The 19,589-nt window shown below is 37.5% G+C and overlaps 1 protein-coding gene and 1 long non-coding RNA gene across 2 annotated transcripts in view; one reads left to right on the top strand and one right to left on the bottom strand.

Moving 5' to 3' along the window:
• Nucleotides 1-19,589, bottom strand: part of E23 (ABC transporter G family member E23) — a 149,662-nt gene that overhangs the window by 46,509 nt on the left and 83,564 nt on the right. The gene's annotated exons all lie outside the window — the stretch shown is intronic.
• On the top strand, nucleotides 60-2,127 carry LOC108731511 (uncharacterized). Its single transcript, XR_001937027.1, has 3 exons — nucleotides 60-72; nucleotides 420-422; nucleotides 2,020-2,127. It is a non-coding gene; the product is annotated as an uncharacterized lncRNA (long non-coding RNA).

The following is a 19,589-nucleotide window of genomic DNA, read 5'->3' on the forward strand; positions in this document are numbered from 1 at the left end:
AAAAACTATATCTGTATCTGTATCTAAAAATTCAGATACAGATACAGATATAAATTTGAAAATAATTTTGTTGTACAATATTATGAAAATAATTATGTAGGAAACTCAAGTATGATGATCAATTTTTGACATTTTAACAACCAGTTTCTATGTCCTTATAACTATTTTTATAGTCCAATAAAATTATTTTCAGATCTGTGATTATATAGTTAAATTTTAGATACTTCAATAAAACCGTATTTTTGCGCATGAATATAAGTAAGAATATAACTTGTGTTTTATAAAGAGACAGTAAATTCATACAAAAAATAAAAGAAAATAGTAATAAGATGTACATTATGGATTCCTCTCTCAGCTGTGATACAGATTGATGTTAGATTAATATAAATTGAATATATTCATAAAAAATATATATACAGGGTGTCTAAAAAAAACGGATCGAAACACAATGGGGACGTAGATTGGATCAAGGGGAACAAAACAGTTTTGTACCATTTTGCAGTTGACGCAATATTTAACGAGATATTAACGTTTAAAGATAGGCGAATACAAGCGTCCGACCAGCCTACTGCTCAAGCGCTATCCTTCTCCTCCCCATGCGCGCCGTTCTGAGTGGCTCGCTTGCCAGACCATCCCCGCACCTCGCGGCCCGCCGCGTCATGCGATCGGTGGGGACGGTAGGCCGTCCTGCCGGCAGCAGGACATGAGGAGGCCGGGCGGGACGTTTTTTTGAGACACCCTGTATATGTGTTTTGCCATGAAAACCTCTTCGAGTAGGCCATTCAATACCAACATTAATATTTTAGGTTCCATATATTTACGGATACATATAGAAGAGGTCACAACGTCTCTGACAAAAACCTATGGCAGAGAGATAGCGATATAATATATCCTTGCAATATTTTTTCATACAATATCGTTAATTTAAAAATATAAATACTGTTTATAGATATCAGACATGTACCAGACGTGTCACAAAATATGCTGTTTTTCTTTTAAATTGAAGTAAAATATTTAAATATTCTCATTTATAAGATCTGTACAAAGCAAATAAACTACAGATAATTATTTTCAGTAAAAATAATTAAACTATCTGATATGGCTAATAATAACAAGAATATATTTTGAAAAATAACACGAAAAATTATTGTAGAATATTATTCCTCCATCAAAATTTATGTGAAGTTATTAAATAAAAGAAAATACGTGTATATTATTATATATGTGCCATCGTAAGAAAAAGTACACTGTCAGAGAACATTACACCGAAAAGCGATACGATCGGCATATTACGTTGCGAGATATCGTCTCGCGAGAGATGTGTATAAGAATAGAGTTTTCTCGAGTTACCTTTTCCAAAGGATTCAATCAATCGTTAATGATCTCAGCTAGCCGGAAACCGCACCTGGTTAATCGCGGATGTCATGCGTTTATTCGCTTCGTCGCGGTGGTTAATTGTGATCGCGGCGTACCGTAAAAAAAAAACTTGTACTTGAAGTTTCAGTGTAACAATAAGTTGTAGACCGCGAGGAGCATAGAGACGTGCGTAACAATTCGCACGGATCTTTTTCTTTATCTACTTTTTTTTTTGCTTACGCGACTCGCGGCCCCGCAGACCGCGAGAAAATTAGAGGGCAAGTCAATAAGTTCTTAGAAAATCTGTCAGAGGGCACTCGCAGTGTCATGTCATATTACTTTTTGACAAGTAGCATCTTTCAGCTGATTACTGTCAAATTTTGAACGGAATTCATCGCGTGGTTTCATTTCTATAGACGATTAAAGCGAACAACCTTTGTATTTTTTGCACAATGGAAAAAAATCGAGTTTCGTGCAATGATCAAACATCTACATATGAAAGGTTTAACGCCGAAAGAAATCAAAGCCGAGTTGGCTAATGTTTATAGCACATCTGCACTAGCATTTGCGACTGTATACAATTAGGTGAATGAATTTAAACGTGGTCGTACATCCACATGTCATGCACCTCATTAAGACGTTCAATTGAGGCTGCTACGCCAGAAATCATCGATAAAGTCCACGATATTGTTTTGACTGATCGACGAGTGAAAGTGCGCGAGTTTGTTGAGGCCACAGGCATATCACATGGCACAGTGATTTCAATTTTGCACGAACAATTGGGTATTAAAAAGCTATCGGCAAGATGGATGCCGCGTTTACTCACTGTGGACCATAGGTGCGACTGTGTGACGATTTCAAAACAATGTTTGGAGATGTTTCAACGTAATCCAGATTAATTTTTGCGTCGATTCATTACTGTGGACGAAACATGGATTCATTACTTCACACCCGAGACGAAGGAATAATCAAAACAATGGATTTCACCGGGTGAACCAGCTCCGAAGAAGGCGAAGACCGACGAGAGTGAAGCTGGTAGCCAGACTTAGCAGCCAGAACGCTACGGCCAGGGCCGAATAGCGTGCCGGGGCTCCGAAATAAAAATTTACAAAAAATTAATTGTAAACAAATGCTACGCTCAAAGCAACAACAAATAAGTCCTAATATCAAAGAAAAGCAATAGTATTAATAATAAAATTAAAATAAACTGATTATTTAACAATTTAAGATGATAACCATAAACACCGAAGACAAACGCATATCCGTAGAGAGTTGAAAAAAATCATAGACACATCTTTCTATGAGTAAAAGACGACGCTGCATCGACCAAAGATGACGGTCGTTATTGTTTATTTAAAAAATTAATTAACGTTTAATTTAAATAGCAGCCAAAGTCACACGCATATCCGTAGAGAGTTGAAAAACAAGACAAGCAGTTATTGAGTAACAATGAAAACGCACTATTCACTTATATCCGTTGATACAATTTGTAATGCTATTTGTCAGGTATATAAGAAATATGATGACAACATTGATGATTTTATTTCTCGTTTGCAAAAACAGTCCACTAAATGTATATGGATAGATGTTTGCCGCGTTATTTTATGCAATGTAGATGATCGCACAATCGAAAAGCATCAGAAAAAATGTTATGACGTATTTAGGCAACATTGTAACCACATCATTCAAAATATCTATTCACGTACAGTCCCTGAACAAACCCAAGAATCGGTAGTCTCAAGCTTAAGTGAAGATAAGGATGTTGTTACAGAATATGCTTCTCCTCATAATGATATACCAAGTGAAACGACGTTTCCTCCCAATGTGAACACTACTGATCACTTTTCGCTATCAGATTCTTCACAGAGCAAAGACTCGAAAGACGATCAGCATCTTTTGCTGTCGGTTCTTTCAGAAAGCAAAGAATTAATATATGATGAACAGGTTTCATCGTCAATCATTCATAGCGATGGTGATCTGGAGGGGATCCGCCAGAAGATTTGCTCCGCAAGTCAGAAGACTTTGGCTGCTACTTGAAATGTTAATTAATTTTTTAAATAAACAATAACGACCGTCATCTTTGGTCGATGCAGCGTCGTCTTTTACTCATTGAAATATGTGCTCATGATTTTTTTCAACTCTCTACGGATATGCGTGTGATTTTGGCTGCTATTTAAATCAAGTGTTAATTAATTTTTTAAATAAATAACAACCGTCATCGCTTTGGTCGATGCACCGTCGTCTTTTACTCATTAAAATATGTGCCCATGATTTTTTTCAACTCTCTACGGATATGCGTTTGTCTTCGGTGTTTATGGTTATCATCTTAGATTGTCAAATATTATAATTAGTTTATTTTAATTTTATTATTAATACTATTGCTTTTCTTTGATATTAGGACTTATTTGTTGTTGCTTTGAGCGTAGCATTTGTTTACAATTAATTTTTTGTAAATTTTTATTTCGGGGCCCCGGCATGCTATTTGGCCCTGGCCGTAGCGTTCTGGCTGCTAAATCTGGCTGCCAGCTTCACTCTCGTCGAAGACCGTGAAGTCGGCCGGAAAGAGATGGCTACAGTTTTTTGGGATGCACGCGGTATAATTCATATCGATTACCTTCCGTCGGAGCAAACGATCAATGGTGATTACTACGCAGCCTTATTGGACCGTTTCAACAACATTTTAAAGAAAAAATATCCCCATTTGGCGAAGAAGAAAGTGCTCTTCCATTAAGACAATGCATGGGTTCACACGTGCTCGGCACCGATGGCCAAATTCAACGAATTCCACTACGAATTGTTTCCCCATCCAGCATATTCGCCAGATTTAGCTCCCTGCGACTATTTCCTGTTTCCAAACTTGAAGAAATGGTTCGCAGGAAAGAGATTCACCACCAGAGAGTAGCTCATCGCTGAAACAGAGACTTATTTTGAAGGATTGGACAAATCATATTATTCGGACGGTTTGAAAAAGTTGGAGAATCGTTGGATCAAGTGTATCGAGTTGAAAGGAGACTATGTTGAGAAATAAAAATGAATCGATAAAAAAAATGTGTTTTACTATGTTTTTCTAAAACCTTATTAACTTGCCCTCGTATCTAAACGCTAATTCAACGAGAGCACGAAAGAAATAAATTTTATGTTGACGCCTGATACCTCGTTACTTCATCGAATTTTATGATTTCCGCGTAAAATGGACGCGCGACCAAAGCAGCATGAAATATTTTGCAAAGCGGATACATTCGAATCGGCATTTCGGTCTATCTCGTATCTCGGTGTATTTACGACGCGTCGTAATGCACGCACGCATACGTATGATTATACACGCTCTCTCGCACGTACCTGTTATGAATTTTCATTGGTGCGTGAACGTGCGTTTCCTATCCGCGAGATATATGATATATCTCTTCCTCCTCAACCCCCTTTTTTCCTCCATCGATTTAATCGTTCACTAGGTCAGAAACGCACTAAGAGAAACCACGGTTGGGACGTGATTGTTTAGAGTCGGAGAGTGCTTTCGTATTACGAAAGTGACGGTTAATTATTACGGCGCTAACGACGATTGCGAGTATTTATGTAAGCGGTCCTTTATACGAGGTCTCCCCTATCCCCTCCGATCTCCTCATGTTGTAAACACGGCTCTTCTAAGACCGTGATTAATCTCCTACAAAGACCGGCAGCAGGAAACCGCGCCTTCTTAATCGCGTTTATCCAACTATGCTCGTTTCTCTCCTCCTCCTCTCTCTATCTCTCTCTCTCTCTCTCTCTCTCTCTCTCTCTCTCTCTCTCGTTCTCCTCTCTTTCTTTGCCCTCTCGTCGACGTACACATCGCATATACTTCGTAGCGGAATATTCCCGAGAATCCATGACCGGCCACGAGCGGGGAGAGAGAGAGTGAGGGGGAGGGATTAATGATTAATGGACCGTGATTTAACGCGAAGGCGAACATTTCCAGATAATGTGGCGCGTTCAATAAAGGCTTTCTTAGACGGACAGACGGATGGACGGACGATTAGACGGATGGCGCTCGAACCGACGCGACGAGAGTTGGAGAATGTACAAGTGTAATTAAGAAATCGTGAGGAGAGTTAACATCGCGAGGAGCCGCGCAGCGGAAGCGTCTCGTCGCGAAATGATCTTCGCAGTGATGCAATTAAACGCCGGATGTTTTACCGCCATATAAACATAAACATATATAATATTGATTGATACGCTGACGGTTACTTTTATTTATTTAGCGCAATATTAAATTCCGCGGTACTTACCGTTCCAAAAGAAACAGAGTAATAATCTTTACGCGAAGACATTTTACACGGAGAGATTTTATTCAGGGACGTTTATTCGGGCTTTGGATAATTTCGGTACCGCGAGTCCTCGAGATGAAAACGAGACCAGAAAGACCCGTGTTGGGATTCTCATCGGGGTACCGTTACCGGCCATTGCCGCCGATTTCTACGAAACGCGACGCATTTACGCCGATCGTTATTTCGGCGCAACAACGTCACGGAAACATAATCACAGAATATGGGACAATTTTGCCGTTGCTACCTTCCGGTAAATAATGGAGGGCGATCTGTCATACGCGAAACGACCGTTGGAAGAACATAGCGTAGGCGACTGCCGATCGCTACCACACAGGGTGATCATTGTCCAATCATCCTAACGCATACTAATTACGTTAAGCCATCCCGACATATGGGGGCGTGTATACGTGAGACTCCTTCGAATCTGCATACATCCGCGTTTATTTTTACGCTGTCGTCGTTCCACATGTTCTTCATGGCTTCACCGGAGACGCCATGGAAGTTCGACCATGTCAATGTACCGTTTAATCTCGAATTATCACACCTACTTTTCCACCATACGAACGGGGGAACTTTCGAAACTTACGTTGCTGTCTCTCGTTACTGCTGTGAACGTTACTCTTACATCTTCAATCGATAAATAACTCTCCAATCATAGAGGAAGTTTTGCATTTCAAGTTATGTATTTTATATTCGTTTACGTGTGTTTACTTTATCTGGATATTACGGCAGATATTACGTACACTCGAGGAATCGTCCAAACGCCGATTTAATCAAACGTACGATTGATCGAGAGACGTGTAATGAAGCAGGGAAGGAAATATATTTGACGCGTCAGTTTACGCAATTGTGCTTTCTCTCCTCTGTCAGTCACTATATCTGTTTTGTTGTGCGCGATGTATCTTCGCGATGTAGGAATATTATTTTGATTTACATTTTGGTTCGTTAATGGAATATTGAGTAACAAATAATAAGCTCTGACATGCTACAGAGTGCTATTACATTAAAAATATTTTACGATTGTTTATAAATATCGCATCTTTCGCTTTGGACAATGGAAATCATTCACCGTATTATGAAATTATGTGTCTATAAGTTTTGTTATTAAATATATTATAATTTTAAAAATATAAATGTATCGCTCCCTTGCTTAAAAAATGGCACAACTAAAAAAAATTAAGTTTCTTAGAAAATGGAAAAACTATTTTTAAACTTGTCAGAAAATTATTGATTAATCTATAAAACTATTGATTAAATATCGGCAAAAAAAAGTATATTCTTAACATGATCAAATGTCACTTTGTCATTTATGTCACAACTTTTAAACTATCCTTTTTTTAGTTATAACAATTTTAATAATTTTTTATAAAGCCATCCTTTTTTATTATAGTTGTAATCATTTTGACGATTTTTTATAATTTATGAAATTAAGTTAATTCTGTTTTAACTGATAATGTTTACTCTTAACTTATTTATGATAATAATGCAAAAATCGTACGTTTTTTTAATTGTATCACTTTTGAAATAATAAAGCGACATGTTGAAAATGTATATATAAAATGATGTGTTTGATATTAACTTCTCTTAGTTGGTCGGGATATCCTTTTTGACTACGAAATCATTAGAGAAAATCAGAGACAGAAGATAAAATGAGAAAGGGACACAGATTCCTATAAATTTAAAGCCGTCCAATAATAAAGTTTGAAGAAATAAATAGGATCATTCGTTTGACATGAAAAACCTGAAATTATCGTGTGTTCGTCCAGTTTGATATAGAGAAAAAAGAAAGAGAGAAAGAGCTAACGTAAAATTATAGCATAAATGATAATGTGAGCCGAAACGAGCACGCGCGGATTGTAAGTCTCGTGCGTGCACGAGGAGTGCACAGTCGGGAGAATAGAGAGCCGCGTTAGGGAAGGGAGGAGAATCGCGCGGGAGAGGAAGAAAGGAGAAAGAGAGACGGAAGGACAAGGGGGAAAAAAAAGAAACGAACAACCGGTCACGCCTCGCTTGGCCAGGCCGGTCCTCGACAATCGCGACGTTTCCAGGGCGAAAAACCGACCCGGAACCCCGGGGCCGGTCCGACTGCAATCGTCGTCGGCATTTGCATTGCATTGGAGAGCCGCGGACATGCACGAGTCAGAGCGAGCGAGTGAGCGAGCGAGTGGCGCGGCAGGGCACGCGGAAGTGAACGGCTACGCTGCGCGCGAGCGATTTTTCGGCCCAGAAAACGTTCGGCGTGGGTGTCAGCCTGGATACCTCGTTCGAGGCACACGCCGCGGCTGCCGCGCCGGTGCGAGGCACGGTCACTCCGCCGCACGTGAACGGGCAAGTCGCGTGTAGTCGCTGAGTACAAGGCGCACGAGTGAGATACGCTCAACTAGCGGGCTGCTTTCTCCGTCTCTCTTTCGGAAGTGACCAGCAATTCTGCGACACAATCACATTCGTTAACATCGTTTATCAAGATAATAAACGCGGAATGACCGATTAATGGAGCGTTTGACGGAGGCGAGACGAAAACCGAAATATATATATTTTTTTTAAATTAGTGTTCTTGGAGTACTCTCGAATTTTGATGCTTGAATTACGGTTAATTAAAACGAAAGGTACTAATTGAATTGAATAAAACTTCGAGAGGAATGAGTAAATAGTGAAGAAATCTGATCTTCCGGTAATTTTAAATGAATTTTATTTTCCAAGGAGATTCTCAACTCTCGAAACTTTGTTAGGAACATGTTTGAGCTTGAAAATTTTAGAAATTGCGAAATTATGCCAGTCAATTTAGCTTGAGGCTGGAAAAAAAAATTGTTCCGAGCTTTGACAAGAAATATTACCTTGCTCGTTTATTCGCCGTATCTATTGTATACCTGCCAGAAAATAGCGCAGATTGAAACTAACTAAATCAACTGCTTCGTGAATTGAATTACTCGTACCTCTATCGACTTATCTCTCAAAAGAAGATTGAAAGAAGATGAATAGTTCTGTGAAAATTAGTGGCGTCAAAATCTCATTTCACCATAGTTGCCATTACTTTTATAAAGCTTCTATCTCAGAAAGTAATTGAAATTGCAAATTATCTGTATTCTCAACGCCATACCGGACTTAATCTGTCTGAATCATAGTAAAATTCATATGATAAATCATTCCTTATCGTAATTTTATCGTCGATTACGGAAGATTTTTGCATGAATCGAAGACACGATAATTGGAATAATCCATGCATGCATACGTCTATTGGAGTAAACAAAAAATCGCTACTGAAAGACAAACGTTGCTCAAGATATTACACAAGCTCCATATCTGTGCGTTGAAGCGAGTCGTATCGATTCTAGCCCAAGAAAATCCGATAAACGACAAAATTGCTTAACTCCACGTCGCGGAGTTCGCGAAGATTATATTAACTTGTAAAGTTTCAATGTGCTGCGACGGAATATGTGTGATACGCTGTAACCGACGTCAAATCATTTAAATATGTCCATCAATTTATAGACAGATTTTACGTCGCACATCGATTCGATTACATCGAGCTCGTCGTCTAGCGATATATCTGTGTCGCACGACAAAGTATAGGTATCGACATTGGATCAGTCATTCAACCTGCGGATTTGGACGAGATGACAGAAAATATCTGATCAACGACAGATATACAGAATAGCAATCCTCGCGGCGTGGTCACGCGACAGCGGCACCGGTTTAATTTTTAAGCGCAAAAAAATGTCGCGAACGCAAAACATAGCAAATTCCTGGCACAGAAATGCACTTTTGTGCACATCGGCACGAACATTCGTTCGTTCGTTTATTCGCTCTGAATGTCAGTGCAGGAAAGTGGTAAAAATGAGAAAGTGGTAAAAGCTGCGATGGAATACAGGATGTTCAGTTTTGCATTGCAATTTTGAACACGGTTGCATCGTCCTAGCATCCATATCTGGACGAATTGATGGCGATGACAAATATGCAATATATAATGATAACGGTTCGTGCGATAATGCAAAAGGATATTTCAAGGGCTCCGTACTAATTATATAATACATTGAGAGAAAAACTGTTTGGTATTTGTAACTATAATTACATATTATAACTATAATTATGATTGTGACTACTATAGTATTAGTAATAGTAACTATGTATATGTATAGTTTTATCAATCAATATGTATAATTAGCAATCGAAAATAATTATAATTATTGTTATACTAATATTATAGTAGTAATCATAATTATAGTAATATGTAATTATATAGTAACAAAACAGTACCTACCGAACAGTTTTTCTCTCAGTATATGGAAAATTGGGTGAAATGAGATAATTTTTATACGTAGTTTATAAGATGGTGAACAAAAAATGTTATAGTCACAAGATGTTATAGATACAAACAAAAGATACCAGAGTCACATAATAGATAGTTTTTGAGGTATGTATTTTGATGTAAAGGGGCTCACAGAGCACAAGTTTCACATATTTGATACATTATTGCTCAAAAACTATCTATTATTGACCGCTGTATGACATCTATTTATTCATTACATTACAAGCTACATATGTGAAAACTCATTCATTTCACCGCACTGGGATCCAATTTTCCATATAATTTGTGCGGAGTCTCTTAATCAAGTAAGTATTGATACTTTTTTCAGAGAATCCAACATTACATGTTCTGCACGAGACTTTCGCATACACTCTACACATTTCTTATCAGTATAAGATTATTCGTGGAATAAGTGAAGGAAGCAAAAGAAGAACCGTTTGGAATAAAATAATATCGCTTTGAAACAATATAGTACAAAATCAGAACAACTTTAAAAGATGTAATTTTCGAAATAAGGAGGTTAACCCTTGTATATACACTTGAAGGGATTTTCAAAAACTATACTAATCTTATAAAACGTATATGAAAAGAACACGCCTGACAAAGCTAAACTTCATCCCGTTTGACACATCGTCGCGTGCTTCAGGTTTCCATTTCAGAGTCGACCTTCGAAAGGCGGTGGACGCTGAAATGCTGAAAGGATCGTTATAAATATCGCGATAAACTAGGTTGCGATGGGTAGGCGCGATGAGATGACGACACATTCCTTGTCCTACACAGACTTGTCGCACACCGGTGCTGCATCAGTCGAATAATGTGCGCGGCTGTTTTCTTGCGCGAGCAAAAGAAGTAATGAGAAATGTACGCCCGTCTTATCTGGGATGATTTATACACTGCTGAGAAAATAAAATCACGATCGGAGATGAACGGTAATTGCAGTGTGTGTATACACACATAACTAATTTTGATATCCGCGAATACGCGAATCATCTCGCTTGCGCGCTACTTTCTAATTTCACGTTGAATCTGACTCGACGAGGATGACAAGGATCACGGGTTTATAGCGGTTTATTATGGATTCTAATGGCTACGTTTACATCGTACGCTTAGTCCGCGACCTATACGATAGGTGTCTTTGTTTAACCTACAGAATAAACAAGGACATCTATTGTATAGGCCGCGGACTAAGCGTACGGTGTAAACGTAGCCATCATCTCGGTGAATTATGCTAGTGGAGTGAATAAATGTTGCAGCGGCGCGCGGTTTTCTTTTTCATCCAACTATCTCAGTTTCATTTAAAATATTTCACGTGATTAAAAAAAAATCCTGCGGTTGCGTAAATGAAAGATTCTCATAAGTTCGACTATTAATCGACCTAAATCATCGATTCAATCGACTCAAAACTTTGAACTATAACAGTAACATAAGTAGCTCTTTGTGTTTTTTTTCTCATATATTCATCTATTCATCTCATAGTTATAGTCTTTCACTAATTTCTCGTAAAAATATTTTCTTTTATTATCACCAAGGATATTGATACAATCGATAACAAATATTTTAATATCTTTGATTTTATCTATTGAAACATGCCTACAACAACATGCAGGAATTATGTGAGAAAGAGTATCATATTAACAATATTATATTTTATATATTTACACACATCTCAACTACATCAAAATAACTCTTCGTATGTATCTCTTCTCTCCTCCTCACTCTTTCATTAAAATAATTATCCTTAATTATCATTTAAAATATTAATGGCTAATATAATTAATAATTATCAAAAATTATGTACCTCTTAAAACTGAAACATCCCTAATCGCTGAAAGGAGATCATCGATATTTACCCGCGAACATCCCTATATTTCTGGTATGGTGGAATTTCTCTCTGTCTTTCTCTCTCTCTCTCATTTTCTCTAACGTACCGCAACGATAGTAAGCGCTTCGGCGCGCGGTTGCACCCAAGTGCATTTCAGCGAGATTACGGGTGTATTGACCCCATCGTCATCCCTCGTCACCCTTCCACCGCTTCTGCACCACGCTGCTCCCCTTTCCAACCCGTCATCTCTCTTTTTTCCTCTCGCCCCACTGTTCCTGAGGTCGCCCCCGATAACGACGCAACGACGACGGCGCGAGGATAACGACGCCACCGTCGCGGTGCCACCACCGTCGACTATGACGACGACGGCGACGTGTACGTATCCCCCTTGTCTCCTCTGTCCTTCGCACTTGCGTCTCCCCTTTTCCATCGCACGCCGACACCCGTTAAACGCAACGTGCACGTACGCACAATTGTGAGCAACCATGCGTACCATTAACCGGGGATACTTACGAAATTGTTAAGGACACGGAAAAATCCGCGATACAGATAAATTCGTTCATATAATAAAATATCCAGAAGAAGACACATGTGCCTTATACGTTGGTGCAATGAGAAGATGCAAATTGAGAGAAAAATATTCATGATATTTGAGAAATTGCTCGATTTATCAATTTGATTAATTTTATTAATTATAAACAAAGTGATCAGAACTAATTTTCATACAACCTAATTATACTCTTAATAATTTAAATTATGCAGCAGTTTAATACCTATCTGCTAAATAATTTACCTTCATACAATAATCCTTTGATGCTAAAGGTTTTGTTATGGAAACAACACATTGGGTATTATGTAAAAATATATCGCACAAAAATAAATTATAGTAACAAACTTTTTTTTCTCTAAACGCTAGATATTGAAGTACCAATATGACGGTAATAAATAAATATATGTATCTTTATTAATAAAAAAATGTAGCACACAATGTAAGAGAAATAGCCAGGTATGTCATACCGAGAATAGCACCGAAGGGATAAATTCATACGTATATTAAAAATACAAAAAAATACATTGAGTCTTTTGCTATAAAAAAAACATGTCCATCTTTTGTTGCTTAGGTTATAAATCACGAACAATTGTAGTTCGTAACTTGAAACGTTTTCATAATTCAAAAACAATATTACCTAAAAAACAAGTAAAAAAAATGTGTGTTTGTAAATCTTGTACTATATAAAGGAAAACTAGATTTATCTGCACAGATGCGATAAGAGTAAAGCGCTGCAAACTGTTGCAAGTGTTGCAACGTCGAGTAATATTCTTGATAATTGAAATAGGCGAGTGCTTTTAGGAAAAGAGAAAGAAAACGTGTGCCAGTTGTGGCTGGACAGTGTGATGTCCGCGTGCACGCATACACGTATACATGCGTTGGATGCGCACACAGGTGCGCAAGTATTTTTTTTTCTTCTTCCTTTTGCAGCGCGATGCCCCATCACGTGTCTAGAATGTTACTTTCACTTCGCAGTGCGTGCGTCTCTCCGTGAGTCTGGGGGATCGTTCGAAGGTGCAACGCATTTTGCAACCGTGCGTTATGAATCCGCGTGTGTCTCCGATAGAATTATACTGTTCACCGCGGAAATCGTGGAATTCCAAATCTCGAGGAGACCATTGCGTTGCGTTATATTTATGCTAGCATAAAATGTGGTTGGTGAAATATAGTAGATCCAATCGTACATCAACGATTCAAGTCCGCGCGGTGAATTTAAGCGAGCGGATCTGAACACAACCTGTGTGTAAAGCGAGTGACGGAATGACATAAGCCCGACCGCAGGCGCGTCCGTTTTCGCATTGGTATTCGAGGGATCATCGCTTCAATCGATTCAATATCGATTATCGTAACCCAAATAAAGGTCCCATCTTGATAAGATTTAATTATTATATACATTTTAATCTTTGCACTGCGACATGTCGATGTAATATGAAATTTTGAAATGTTCAGTAATTATTTTCCTTCGAAAAGTATAGGTTGATATTTTAATTTAAGAAAGAAAATGCTGTTATCCGTTTACGTTAAACACGTCATAAAATATAGCGGACTACTTATGCGCAAAATTTATATGAAAATTCAGTTATCTATTCGCGCGAGATAATTAAAAATAAATGCTACACGTCAAGAATTTAAAAACTTGAAATTTCAGTTTTTTCTCATATTATACATGTGGATGAGTCAATAAGTAACCTTAATATACGTCACCTTGATTTATAAGAGCAAAATTAAGGTTATTGACTTACCCATCGTATATTATGTTATCTGTCCACAGCTTCCCTCTCTGAGATTTAAGGATCAGTCAAGATTCCATGTTTTGAGATAATTTTATTAGTTCAAGATTCCAAAAATTAGATTTCTTCGAATCTTAAGTTTGCAAAACTTTCAAAGTTATATGACTGCATCGTGAAAAATCGAGATTTTGGGGTTCTAAAGTAGGTACTTAAATACGATCGCAATATGTCAATAGCTACAACATTTACTTCCGCTTCTCCAATATCTATTTGCTGACAGTTACTCTAAAATTTTCGACTCAAGTTTCAAGAAAATTCTAGAAAGTGGTTCTCTTCGTTTTTCTAACATCCATCGATTTGTTTCGCTAACAACAGCTAACTTATTTGCGCGATAAGTCTGGGCAGTTTTCTCTCTTCGCGCTGGCTGACTACAGAAGACTGTAAATATGTTTGCTCTACGAATAAATTATCTGTTGTCGAGTCGGACGGGATACAAAGTAGTATTTGGCGCGGTTAACGCCAGCTAGTAAAACGAGCGTGAGAGGATTATCCCAGAGACAAGGAAAGAGAAAAAGACAGAACAGAACGAGCGTTGACACGGCCGCAAGGTAGAAACAATTGTCGGAGGCGTTACCCGCAGACACAGCCGCGCTAACGCAGAGCTTTTATTGCTCGCTTTCGGGCACGCTTAGAGAACAGTCTGGCCAGAACTGACGAGAGAGGGAGAGGGAAGCAGGAATATAAAGTGCTTTATGACTCCGTCTGCGTGTTGCGCGGACTCGTGAAGCCTTTAGCCTCTGCCGTGCCGACATCGACCACGACCCTGACGACGACAGGGTTCTTGCGCCTTTGCCCGACATTGAGAGCAAATATGTATCTAGCATCCATCTACCACAGGTTCTTAAGCCCATAAACACGATTTGGCGGAGGAGGATGCCATAAAACAACCTACTCGCGGAAAAAAACCGCGCGACAAGAGATTACGTTCCTTTCAGTACCAAGGGCATGCACGGAGAGAAAAAAATCGCTATGAATGCTAATCCTATGCCATAATGGCAAATTCCATTTGTAAATATAGGGATTGCAAATTATTTGCAGGTCTCACAAATATTTGTTCTTTTTTGTACTTTTTACAAAAATTATTTGCAACAAATGCAAAATATTTGTCAAATATCCAAATTTGTTTGTTATAAACAGCGAACAAATTTGACAATTAAATTTTGCAATCCTGCGTTCATATCAAAATCATTTTCTCCGTGTATACGCAACGCGATGTATTATTAAGAAGAGCGAAAAAATAATATTATATGTATACTACTATATGTATGTAACTGCTACATCGATTGAATTTTATTCAGATAGCTTTGTTTATTGCCTATATGTATAAAGAATATAAAATTTAAGATAAAAAGTACAAGAATCTAATTCTAATGACTTTAAACATTAAATGCGAAATGCAATTGTCTTTATTTAATTGAAAAATCAATGTCTCTTTGCGTAAATAAGAGTATACTTTAAGTTTTTTTTATTGTATGTAGGACAGCTGGAATAGGTATTCAGCATATTAATATTGATTTTACTTTCTGACGTTATCAACACTTACGTTGTAATATTTGCGAACAAGTTTTGATAGATAATGGCGAGTTTTTACAATACCGTTTATCCAGATACGGTGAACGCTAAAGTCAAGTTATCTCCTTCTTAACAACTAATTAAGAAAAGGATAAGGTGACTTTAATGTTCATCATATTTGGATTCATGTTATTGCAAAAACTCCCTATTATCTGAAAATTCAACCGTAATTCGTTCTTTCCATTCCGAACGTCTTCTTGTCTGCTACTTTCATCCACTTTGCACTTCCTAGTCAACGATAGAAGAGGTTGTTGCCCTCGGACATTCTGCATGTGTGCACGAGGGTGACTAGCCCCCCTTTCTCGTCCTGCACTCTATATGCGACTCGTTTCTTTTCTCTTCTCAGCTATTGAGAGAGAGAACACAGTTACTTTGTGGAAATATGCTTAAAAAATTCAGTATCGTCGATTGGTCTAATTTGCAATTTTGCTACTTTTTGCAATAGAAAAGCATCTTTCACAATTTCTAAATGTACAATTTTGGTAATATTCATATTTTTTTCAACCATTCGTCATTTAGCATATTTTACAATAATATTATTAATGATATTATGAATTTTCACAATTATTTCATCAATCTTGTAATATATTTTTGTATTCTCTGAAAAACTCGTTTTCGATATTCAATTTTAAAGATTTTAAAAATTTATTTTATGAATTTAACGAAAAATTTTATGAATTTAAAGAAAATCGGAGTTGGTCCAATTTGTATTATATTAATAAAAATCACAGAATATAAAAGTGTGTGTGTAATTTATAAGCATTTGTATCGATCAAATAATAAATAATGTACTTATAGACACTAAAAAGTAAAGTTATATTCATAAAAGATCTGAAAATTTCAGTTCCGTAAAAAGTTAGAAACTTAAAATAAATATAGGTCATGTACGGTTACTACAAGCTATTTTCTTTCTCCGAGATATATATATATATATATATGTATTTTTATATTCTTCTATTTTGTTCTGTTTTTTATTCTCATGAACATAAGAATAAAAGTCCCGGTTTGACTTGAACCACCCACGTATTTTTACAAACTCCTGTTCAGCCTACTTTTTCAGCTAAAAAAATATATGAAAGATAAGAAAAGTAGAATTGAATAAATACACAAAAGTCGAATAACAGAATAAAATATAAAAATATAAAAATGCAAGCTTATCATGTAGCATTAGTATGTGATAACACGAAGATACTATAAGTGTCGGAAATAATCTCTGGAAAAAAACTGAAACCTTGGTGGGAGTTCACGAAGCAACCGTTCGAATCTGGCATAAGATAATGGGTCTCATTCTGTCGCCAGTGTCTATTGAGTGTGACAGGAGATATCTACTTTTTAACCGGATCCAACACCAAAACAATCACGTGCGATTCGCTTATCGCGACTACACGCGGCAACTCTCCACCCGTCGTCGTAAGCGTCGTATTTACGGCGGCGCCGGCCGTTGTACCCGCGGCATTTGTACAATATATTCGTTTGTCCCCTCCACGACACGGAACGACAACCGATAAAGATCGTATAACTCACGGCATAATAGGCTGTACGAGACGCGATACCTATCGGCTTTTAATTACAACGCGTTCTTATCGGCGCGTCGGATTAAGAGACGCGGCATCGCGACGCTGCGTCGCGCTGCGTGACTAATGACTAATTAAAAGCCCGCTCGATTTACCACTGAGTCGACGATTCGTCGGGTCATTGACATCAATCTCTATCGCCCCCCCCCCACTTTATCTCTTTCTCTTCTCTCGCACAGATGATTTCTCTCGATGCGGTTGATAAGGTAAACAAAAAATTATATGGTACCGAATCTCTGACGCGCGCGCTGAATATTTATGGCAGTACGAATTCGTTAACATAAATGATATCAGTACACCTGTGAGCATGCACGTCGAAGATAAGCTCAGTCTTTACTTTTCGTCACGCTGCTGGGTATTGTTTCAATTGCCTTTTTGCATTTTCACGTTGATGAAATACTTGATGTCTCACGTTGATGCATACTTGATACTCACGTTGATGCATACTTGAATATCATTCGGGGAAAATTTGCGAAATGTAGCATTGTCGTAATAAATCAAGCATAAGCTTCATCTATTAAAGCTGATTCCGTATAATCGTATATTTATGGCGAAATTTTTATTGTACTTCATTGTTTCCATTCTTCAGTGAGCTGCACCATAAATTCGCCCTACGACGTCTACGATAGACACGGTTTCTCCCGCGTGCGACTATGTTATTTCGAAATGCGTAAAAAATGCATAGGTACTTCGAATAGTGTTAACGGTGGATCCGAAAGATACGATATAAAGAGAAAGAGAGAGAGGTTTTCGCAGGAGATGGGAGATCAAGACGCGCTAGTGGCAACGACCTCCCATTAGATCGCGGCCTTGACATCCTTATGAAGAAACCTCTTGATGCGACACACGAACGAACTCGCTGACGATCTTCCTAGAGAATACGTATGTTGTACCATCGATACGTAATCTGCGAACTCATTCGCGAGTTCAACGAACCCGCGTCGCGTTGCACTGGGGGGACGCACAACCACTGAAACCGAAGATTCCCGTCATCTTACACCCAGCGAAGCTTTAGAGGTGCGCGTGTCGTTGGTGGTTGTTAATATACAATCGGTGATTGTATAATATGATATCGACACGATCTATTGTGATATATGACATTGAACGATATTTATGAAATAATATCTCATCTCCTAAAAAAAGTGACAAGTAAAAAGTATAAAATTGTTCAGGAGAGAAAATTGCATATTTTAAAATTAATTATATATTACGGCAATATTTTAAACATAAGGTAACTTAGAGTTAATCACAAATTGCTTCAAATTAGAGTTTTTAAGTTTGTTAGAAAAAAATGTAGATTAAAATTAGTTTTGTTATGGTGTTACGTTATTCATAAAAATTGCCGCTATTTTAATTTATATTACTTTTTCTTTATAAAGCATAGGTATTTGAACTCAACTTGCGTGTACCATTTTCCCTGATTGTGCTTATTTACACACAATAGAATGGACGTACAATCTTCTAAAGTTTTCGTAAAAGTTAACCGAAATCCATAAGGCAGTCAGTGTTGAATGATGTTTCTCTTGCATTTCGTTAACCTTTATGCGATTCTTTTACTGGGACAACTCAAAAGCAAAGATAAACGAACTGCCGAAAGAGATCTAAACGCACAAGATGGAACAAAAATACAATTGGCCAAGAGAGAATATTCTTAAATAATTCTCATATTACGATCTTATAAACGATATTTCGTATTTACAACGGAAATGAAATGAAACGAGATGTATATGGATGAGAGTAAAAATGTGAAATAATATTAACCTGTACTAACAATAAGCATTGGAAGATATTTCAAAATCACACAGTACGGAAATGATAAATCTCCGATTTGACTCATCGATGAAAACCAGATGAATAATGAAATTAAGGATTACTTTTTAGAACGTAAACATACGTATGATTATGTAATTATTATTCTTATAATAATTTATAACGCGATTTAATGCCACTTTTTACGTGTCTCGTGTTATATCATGCAAATTTCACATTGGACAATTCAATATTATGCACCTACAAATCTACTACTAAATGCAAAGAATTTTTCTTCAGCGTTAAATATAGTGGCAAAAAATTAAACCAATCGGTCGTGAAATGAAATACAGCGCGATCTAAAATAATCCGCAGCACGAGCGTATTAATTTCTTAAATATTCGTATTTGTATTATAGCTGCGGGATTTAGAACTGTATGGATTTTCATTATATATCTCGAGAGAGCACACTGCCGGTTTTATCGTTTCACTCCGGATTCCGTTAGATCGATTTATAGCGCATAATGTTCGCTCGGCAGCACATATCAAGTTTCTTATAATACGATCGA

This window comes from Mycetomoellerius zeteki, unplaced genomic scaffold, assembly GCF_001594055.1.
Source record: "Mycetomoellerius zeteki isolate Tzet28-1 unplaced genomic scaffold, Tzet1.0 scaffold133, whole genome shotgun sequence".
NCBI lineage: Eukaryota > Metazoa > Arthropoda > Insecta > Hymenoptera > Formicidae > Mycetomoellerius > Mycetomoellerius zeteki.